Source organism: Anopheles moucheti, unplaced genomic scaffold, assembly GCF_943734755.1.
Source record: "Anopheles moucheti unplaced genomic scaffold, idAnoMoucSN_F20_07 putative_Y_49, whole genome shotgun sequence".
In the NCBI taxonomy this organism is placed as follows: Eukaryota; Metazoa; Arthropoda; class Insecta; order Diptera; family Culicidae; genus Anopheles; species Anopheles moucheti.
Genome location: NW_026453699.1, coordinates 38966 through 46758, shown reverse-complemented (window position 1 = coordinate 46758; position 7793 = coordinate 38966).

The window sequence follows — 7793 nt, the reverse complement described above, 5'->3', positions numbered from 1 at the left end:
AAATTAGTTGAAATAGACAGTTTTTGCATGGTAACACATTCCTGGTGGAACTACATAGCAAAATACAAAGTTCGTATCGGATAGACGAAATTAGTTGAAATAGACAGTTTTTGCATGGTAACACATTCCTGGTGGAACTACATAGCAAAATACAAAGTTCGTATCGGATAGACGAAATTAGTTGAAATAGACAGTTTTTGCATGGTAACACATTCCTGGTAGAACTACATAGCAAAGTACAAAGTTCGTATCGGATGGACGAAATTAGTTGAAATAGACAGTTTTTGCATGGTAACACATTCCTGGTAGAACTACATAGCAAAGTACAAAGTTCGTATCGGATGGACGAAATTAGTTGAAATAGACAGTTTTTGCATGGTAACACATTCCTGGTAGAACTGCATAGTAAAGTACAAAGTTCGTATCGGATGGACAAAATTAGTTGAAATAGACAGTTTTTGCATGGTAACACATTCCTGGTGGAACTACATAGCAAAATACAAAGTTCGTATCGGATAGACGAAATTAGTTGAAATAGACAGTTTTTGCATGGTAACACATTCCTGGTAGAACTACATAGCAAAGTACAAAGTTCGTATCGGATGGACGAAATTAGTTGAAATAGACAGTTTTTGCATGGTAACACATTCCTGGTGGAACTACATAGCAAAATACAAAGTTCGTATCGGATAGACGAAATTAGTTGAAATAGACAGTTTTTGCATGGTAACACATTCCTGGTAGAACTACATAGCAAAGTACAAAGTTCGTATCGGATGGACGAAATTAGTTGAAATAGACAGTTTTTGCATGGTAACACATTCCTGGTAGAACTGCATAGTAAAGTACAAAGTTCGTATCGGATGGACAAAATTAGTTGAAATAGACAGTTTTTGCATGGTAACACATTCCTGGTAGAACTGCATAGTAAAGTACAAAGTTCGTATCGGATGGACAAAATTAGTTGAAATAGACAGTTTTTGCATGGTAACACATTCCTGGTGGAACTACATAGCAAAATACAAAGTTCGTATCGGATAGACGAAATTAGTTGAAATAGACAGTTTTTGCATGGTAACACATTCCTGGTAGCACATAGCAAAGTACAAAGTTCGTATCGGATAGACGAAATTAGTTGAAATAGACAGTTTTTGCATGGTAACACATTCCTGGTAGAACTACATAGCAAAGTACAAAGTTCGTTTTGGATGGACGAAATTAGTTGAAATAGACAGTTTTTGCATGGTAACACATTCCTGGTAGAACTACATAGCAAAGTACAAAGTTCGTATCGGATGGACGAAATTAGTTGAAATAGACAGTTTTTGCATGGTAACACATTCCTGGTAGAACTACATAGCAAAGTACAAAGTTCGTATCGGATGGACAAAATTAGTTGAAATAGACAGTTTTTGCATGGTAACACATTCCTGGTAGAACTGCATAGTAAAGTACAAAGTTCGTATCGGATGGACGAAATTAGTTTAAATAGACAGTTTTTGCATGGTAACACATTCCTGGTAGAACTACATAGCAAAGTACAAAGTTCGTATCGGATGGACGAACTTAGTTGAAATAGACAGTTTTTGCATGGTAACACACTCCTGGTAGAACTACATAGCAAAGTACAAAGTTCGTATCGGATAGACGAAATTAGTTGAAATAGACAGTTTTTGCATGGTAACACATTCCTGGTAGAACTACATAGCAAAGTACAAAGTTCGTATCGGATGGACGAAATTAGTTGAAATAGACAGTTTTTGCATGGTAACACATTCCTGGTAGAACTACATAGCAAAGTACAAAGTTCGTATCGGATGGACGAAATTAGTTGAAATAGACAGTTTTTGCATGGTAACACATTCCTGGTAGAACTGCATAGTAAAGTACAAAGTTCGTATCGGATGGACAAAATTAGTTGAAATAGACAGTTTTTGCATGGTAACACATTCCTGGTAGAACTACATAGCAAAGTACAAAGTTCGTATCGGATGGACGAAATTAGTTGAAATAGACAGTTTTTGCATGGTAACACACTCCTGGTAGAACTACATAGCAAAGTACAAAGTTCGTATCGGATGGACGAAATTAGTTGAAATAGACAGTTTTTGCATGGTAACACATTCCTGGTAGAACTACATAGCAAAGTACAAAGTTCGTATCGGATGGACGAAATTAGTTGAAATAGACAGTTTTTGCATGGTAACACATTCCTGGTAGAACTACATAGCAAAGTACAAAGTTCGTATCGGATAGACGAAATTAGTTGAAATAGACAGTTTTTGCATGGTAACACATTCCTGGTAGAACTACATAGCAAAGTACAAAGTTCGTATCGGATGGACGAAATTAGTTGAAATAGACAGTTTTTGCATGGTAACACATTCCTGGTAGAACTACATAGCAAAGTACAAAGTTCGTATCGGATGGACGAAATTAGTTGAAATAGACAGTTTTTGCATGGTAACACATTCCTGGTAGAACTGCATAGTAAAGTACAAAGTTCGTATCGGATGGACAAAATTAGTTGAAATAGACAGTTTTTGCATGGTAACACATTCCTGGTAGAACTACATAGCAAAGTACAAAGTTCGTATCGGATGGACGAAATTAGTTGAAATAGACAGTTTTTGCATGGTAACACATTCCTGGTAGAACTACATAGCAAAGTACAAAGTTCGTATCGGATGGACGAAATTAGTTTAAATAGACAGTTTTTGCATGGTAACACATTCCTGGTAGAACTACATAGCAAAGTACAAAGTTCGTATCGGATGGACGAAATTAGTTGAAATAGACAGTTTTTGCATGGTAACACATTCCTGGTAGAACTACATAGCAAAGTACAAAGTTCGTATCGGATGGACGAAATTAGTTGAAATAGACAGTTTTTGCATGGTAACACATTCCTGGTAGAACTACATAGCAAAGTACAAAGTTCGTATCGGATGGACGAAATTAGTTGAAATAGACAGTTTTTGCATGGTAACACATTCCTGGTAGAACTACATAGCAAAGTACAAAGTTCGTATCGGATGGACGAAATTAGTTTAAATAGACAGTTTTTGCATGGTAACACATTCCTGGTAGAACTACATAGCAAAGTACAAAGTTCGTATCGGATGGACGAAATTAGTTGAAATAGACAGTTTTTGCATGGTAACACACTCCTGGTAGAACTACATAGCAAAGCACAAAGTTCGTTTTGGATGGACGAAATTAGTTGAAATAGACAGTTTTTGCATGGTAACACATTCCTGGTAGAACTACATAGCAAAGTACAAAGTTCGTATCGGATGGACGAAATTAGTTGAAATAGACAGTTTTTGCATGGTAACACATTCCTGGTAGAACTACATAGCAAAGTACAAAGTTCGTATCGGATGGACGAAATTAGTTGAAATAGACAGTTTTTGCATGGTAACACATTCCTGGTAGAACTACATAGCAAAGTACAAAGTTCGTATCGGATGGACGAAATTAGTTGAAATAGACAGTTTTTGTATGGTAACACATTCCTGGTAGAACTACATAGCAAAGTACAAAGTTCGTATCGGATGGACGAAATTAGTTGAAATAGACAGTTTTTGCATGGTAACACATTCCTGGTAGAACTACATAGCAAAGTACAAAGTTCGTATCGGATGGACGAAATTAGTTGAAATAGACAGTTTTTGCATGGTAACACATTCCTGGTAGAACTACATAGCAAAGTACAAAGTTCGTATCGGATGGACGAAATTAGTTGAAATAGACAGTTTTTGCATGGTAACACATTCCTGGTAGAACTACATAGCAAAGTACAAAGTTCGTATCGGATGGACGAAATTAGTTGAAATAGACAGTTTTTGCATGGTAACACATTCCTGGTAGAACTACATAGCAAAGTACAAAGTTCGTATCGGATAGACGAAATTAGTTGAAATAGACAGTTTTTGCATGGTAACACATTCCTGGTAGAACTACATAGCAAAGTACAAAGTTCGTATCGGATGGACGAAATTAGTTGAAATAGACAGTTTTTGCATGGTAACACATTCCTGGTAGAACTACATAGCAAAGTACAAAGTTCGTATCGGATGGACGAAATTAGTTGAAATAGACAGTTTTTGCATGGTAACACATTCCTGGTAGAACTGCATAGTAAAGTACAAAGTTCGTATCGGATGGACAAAATTAGTTGAAATAGACAGTTTTTGCATGGTAACACATTCCTGGTAGAACTACATAGCAAAGTACAAAGTTCGTATCGGATGGACGAAATTAGTTGAAATAGACAGTTTTTGCATGGTAACACATTCCTGGTAGAACTACATAGCAAAGTACAAAGTTCGTATCGGATGGACGAAATTAGTTGAAATAGACAGTTTTTGCATGGTAACACATTCTTGGTAGAACTGCATAGTAAAGTACAAAGTTCGTATCGGATGGACAAAATTAGTTGAAATAGACAGTTTTTGCATGGTAACACATTCCTGGTAGAACTACATAGCAAAGTACAAAGTTCGTATCGGATGGACGAAATTAGTTGAAATAGACAGTTTTTGCATGGTAACACATTCCTGGTAGAACTACATAGCAAAGTACAAAGTTCGTATCGGATGGACGAAATTAGTTGAAATAGACAGTTTTTGCATGGTAACACATTCCTGGTAGAACTGCATAGTAAAGTACAAAGTTCGTATCGGATGGACAAAATTAGTTGAAATAGACAGTTTTTGCATGGTAACACATTCCTGGTAGAACTACATAGCAAAGTACAAAGTTCGTATCGGATGGACGAAATTAGTTGAAATAGACAGTTTTTGCATGGTAACACATTCCTGGTAGAACTACATAGCAAAGTACAAAGTTCGTATCGGATGGACGAAATTAGTTGAAATAGACAGTTTTTGCATGGTAACACATTCCTGGTAGAACTACATAGCAAAGTACAAAGTTCGTATCGGATGGACGAAATTAGTTGAAATAGACAGTTTTTGCATGGTAACACATTCCTGGTAGAACTACATAGCAAAGTACAAAGTTCGTATCGGATGGACGAAATTAGTTGAAATAGACAGTTTTTGCATGGTAACACATTCCTGGTAGAACTACATAGCAAAGTACAAAGTTCGTATCGGATGGACGAAATTAGTTGAAATAGACAGTTTTTGCATGGTAACACATTCCTGGTAGAACTACATAGCAAAGTACAAAGTTCGTATCGGATGGACGAAATTAGTTGAAATAGACAGTTTTTGCATGGTAACACATTCCTGGTAGAACTGCATAGTAAAGTACAAAGTTCGTATCGGATGGACAAAATTAGTTGAAATAGACAGTTTTTGCATGGTAACACATTCCTGGTAGAACTACATAGCAAAGTACAAAGTTCGTATCGGATGGACGAAATTAGTTGAAATAGACAGTTTTTGCATGGTAACACATTCCTGGTAGAACTACATAGCAAAGTACAAAGTTCGTATCGGATGGACGAAATTAGTTGAAATAGACAGTTTTTGCATGGTAACACATTCCTGGTAGAACTACATAGCAAAGTACAAAGTTCGTATCGGATGGACGAAATTAGTTGAAATAGACAGTTTTTGCATGGTAACACATTCCTGGTAGAACTGCATAGTAAAGTACAAAGTTCGTATCGGATGGACAAAATTAGTTGAAATAGACAGTTTTTGCATGGTAACACATTCCTGGTAGAACTACATAGCAAAGTACAAAGTTCGTATCGGATGGACGAAATTAGTTGAAATAGACAGTTTTTGCATGGTAACACATTCCTGGTAGAACTACATAGCAAAGTACAAAGTTCGTATCGGATGGACGAAATTAGTTGAAATAGACAGTTTTTGCATGGTAACACATTCCTGGTAGAACTACATAGCAAAGTACAAAGTTCGTATCGGATGGACGAAATTAGTTGAAATAGACAGTTTTTGCATGGTAACACATTCCTGGTAGAACTGCATAGTAAAGTACAAAGTTCGTATTGGATGGACAAAATTAGTTGAAATAGACAGTTTTTGCATGGTAACACATTCCTGGTAGAACTACATAGCAAAGTACAAAGTTCGTATCGGATGGACGAAATTAGTTGAAATAGACAGTTTTTGCATGGTAACACATTCCTGGTAGAACTACATAGCAAAGTACAAAGTTCGTATCGGATGGACGAAATTAGTTGAAATAGACAGTTTTTGCATGGTAACACATTCCTGGTAGAACTGCATAGTAAAGTACAAAGTTCGTATCGGATGGACGAAATTAGTTTAAATAGACAGTTTTTGCATGGTAACACATTCCTGGTAGAACTACATAGCAAAGTACAAAGTTCGTATCGGATGGACGAAATTAGTTGAAATAGACAGTTTTTGCATGGTAACACACTCCTGGTAGAACTACATAGCAAAGCACAAAGTTCGTTTTGGATGGACGAAATTAGTTGAAATAGACAGTTTTTGCATGGTAACACATTCCTGGTAGAACTGCATAGTAAAGTACAAAGTTCGTATCGGATGGACGAAATTAGTTTAAATAGACAGTTTTTGCATGGTAACACATTCCTGGTAGAACTACATAGCAAAGTACAAAGTTCGTATCGGATGGACGAAGTTAGTTGAAATAGACAGTTTTTGCATGGTAACACACTCCTGGTAGAACTACATAGCAAAGTACAAAGTTCGTATCGGATAGACGAAATTAGTTGAAATAGACAGTTTTTGCATGGTAACACATTCCTGGTAGAACTACATAGCAAAGTACAAAGTTCGTATCGGATGGACGAAATTAGTTGAAATAGACAGTTTTTGCATGGTAACACATTCCTGGTAGAACTGCATAGTAAAGTACAAAGTTCGTATCGGATGGACAAAATTAGTTGAAATAGACAGTTTTTGCATGGTAACACATTCCTGGTAGAACTACATAGCAAAGTACAAAGTTCGTATCGGATGGACGAAATTAGTTGAAATAGACAGTTTTTGCATGGTAACACATTCCTGGTAGAACTACATAGCAAAGTACAAAGTTCGTATCGGATGGACGAAATTAGTTGAAATAGACAGTTTTTGCATGGTAACACATTCCTGGTAGAACTACATAGCAAAGTACAAAGTTCGTATCGGATGGACGAAATTAGTTAAAATAGACAGTTTTTGCATGGTAACACATTCCTGGTAGAACTGCATAGTAAAGTACAAAGTTCGTATCGGATGGACGAAATTAGTTGAAATAGACAGTTTTTGCATGGTAACACATTCCTGGTAGAACTACATAGCAAAGTACAAAGTTCGTATCGGATGGACGAAATTAGTTGAAATAGACAGTTTTTGCATGGTAACACATTCCTGGTAGAACTACATAGCAAAGTACAAAGTTCGTATCGGATGGACGAAATTAGTTGAAATAGACAGTTTTTGCATGGTAACACATTCCTGGTAGAACTGCATAGTAAAGTACAAAGTTCGTATCGGATGGACAAAATTAGTTGAAATAGACAGTTTTTGCATGGTAACACATTCCTGGTAGAACTACATAGCAAAGTACAAAGTTCGTATCGGATGGACGAAATTAGTTGAAATAGACAGTTTTTGCATGGTAACACATTCCTGATAGAACTACATAGCAAAGTACAAAGTTCGTATCGGATGGACGAAATTAGTTGAAATAGACAGTTTTTGCATGGTAACACATTCCTGGTAGAACTACATAGCAAAGTACAAAGTTCGTATCGGATGGACAAAATTAGTTGAAATAGACAGTTTTTGCATGGTAACACATTCCTGGTAGAACTG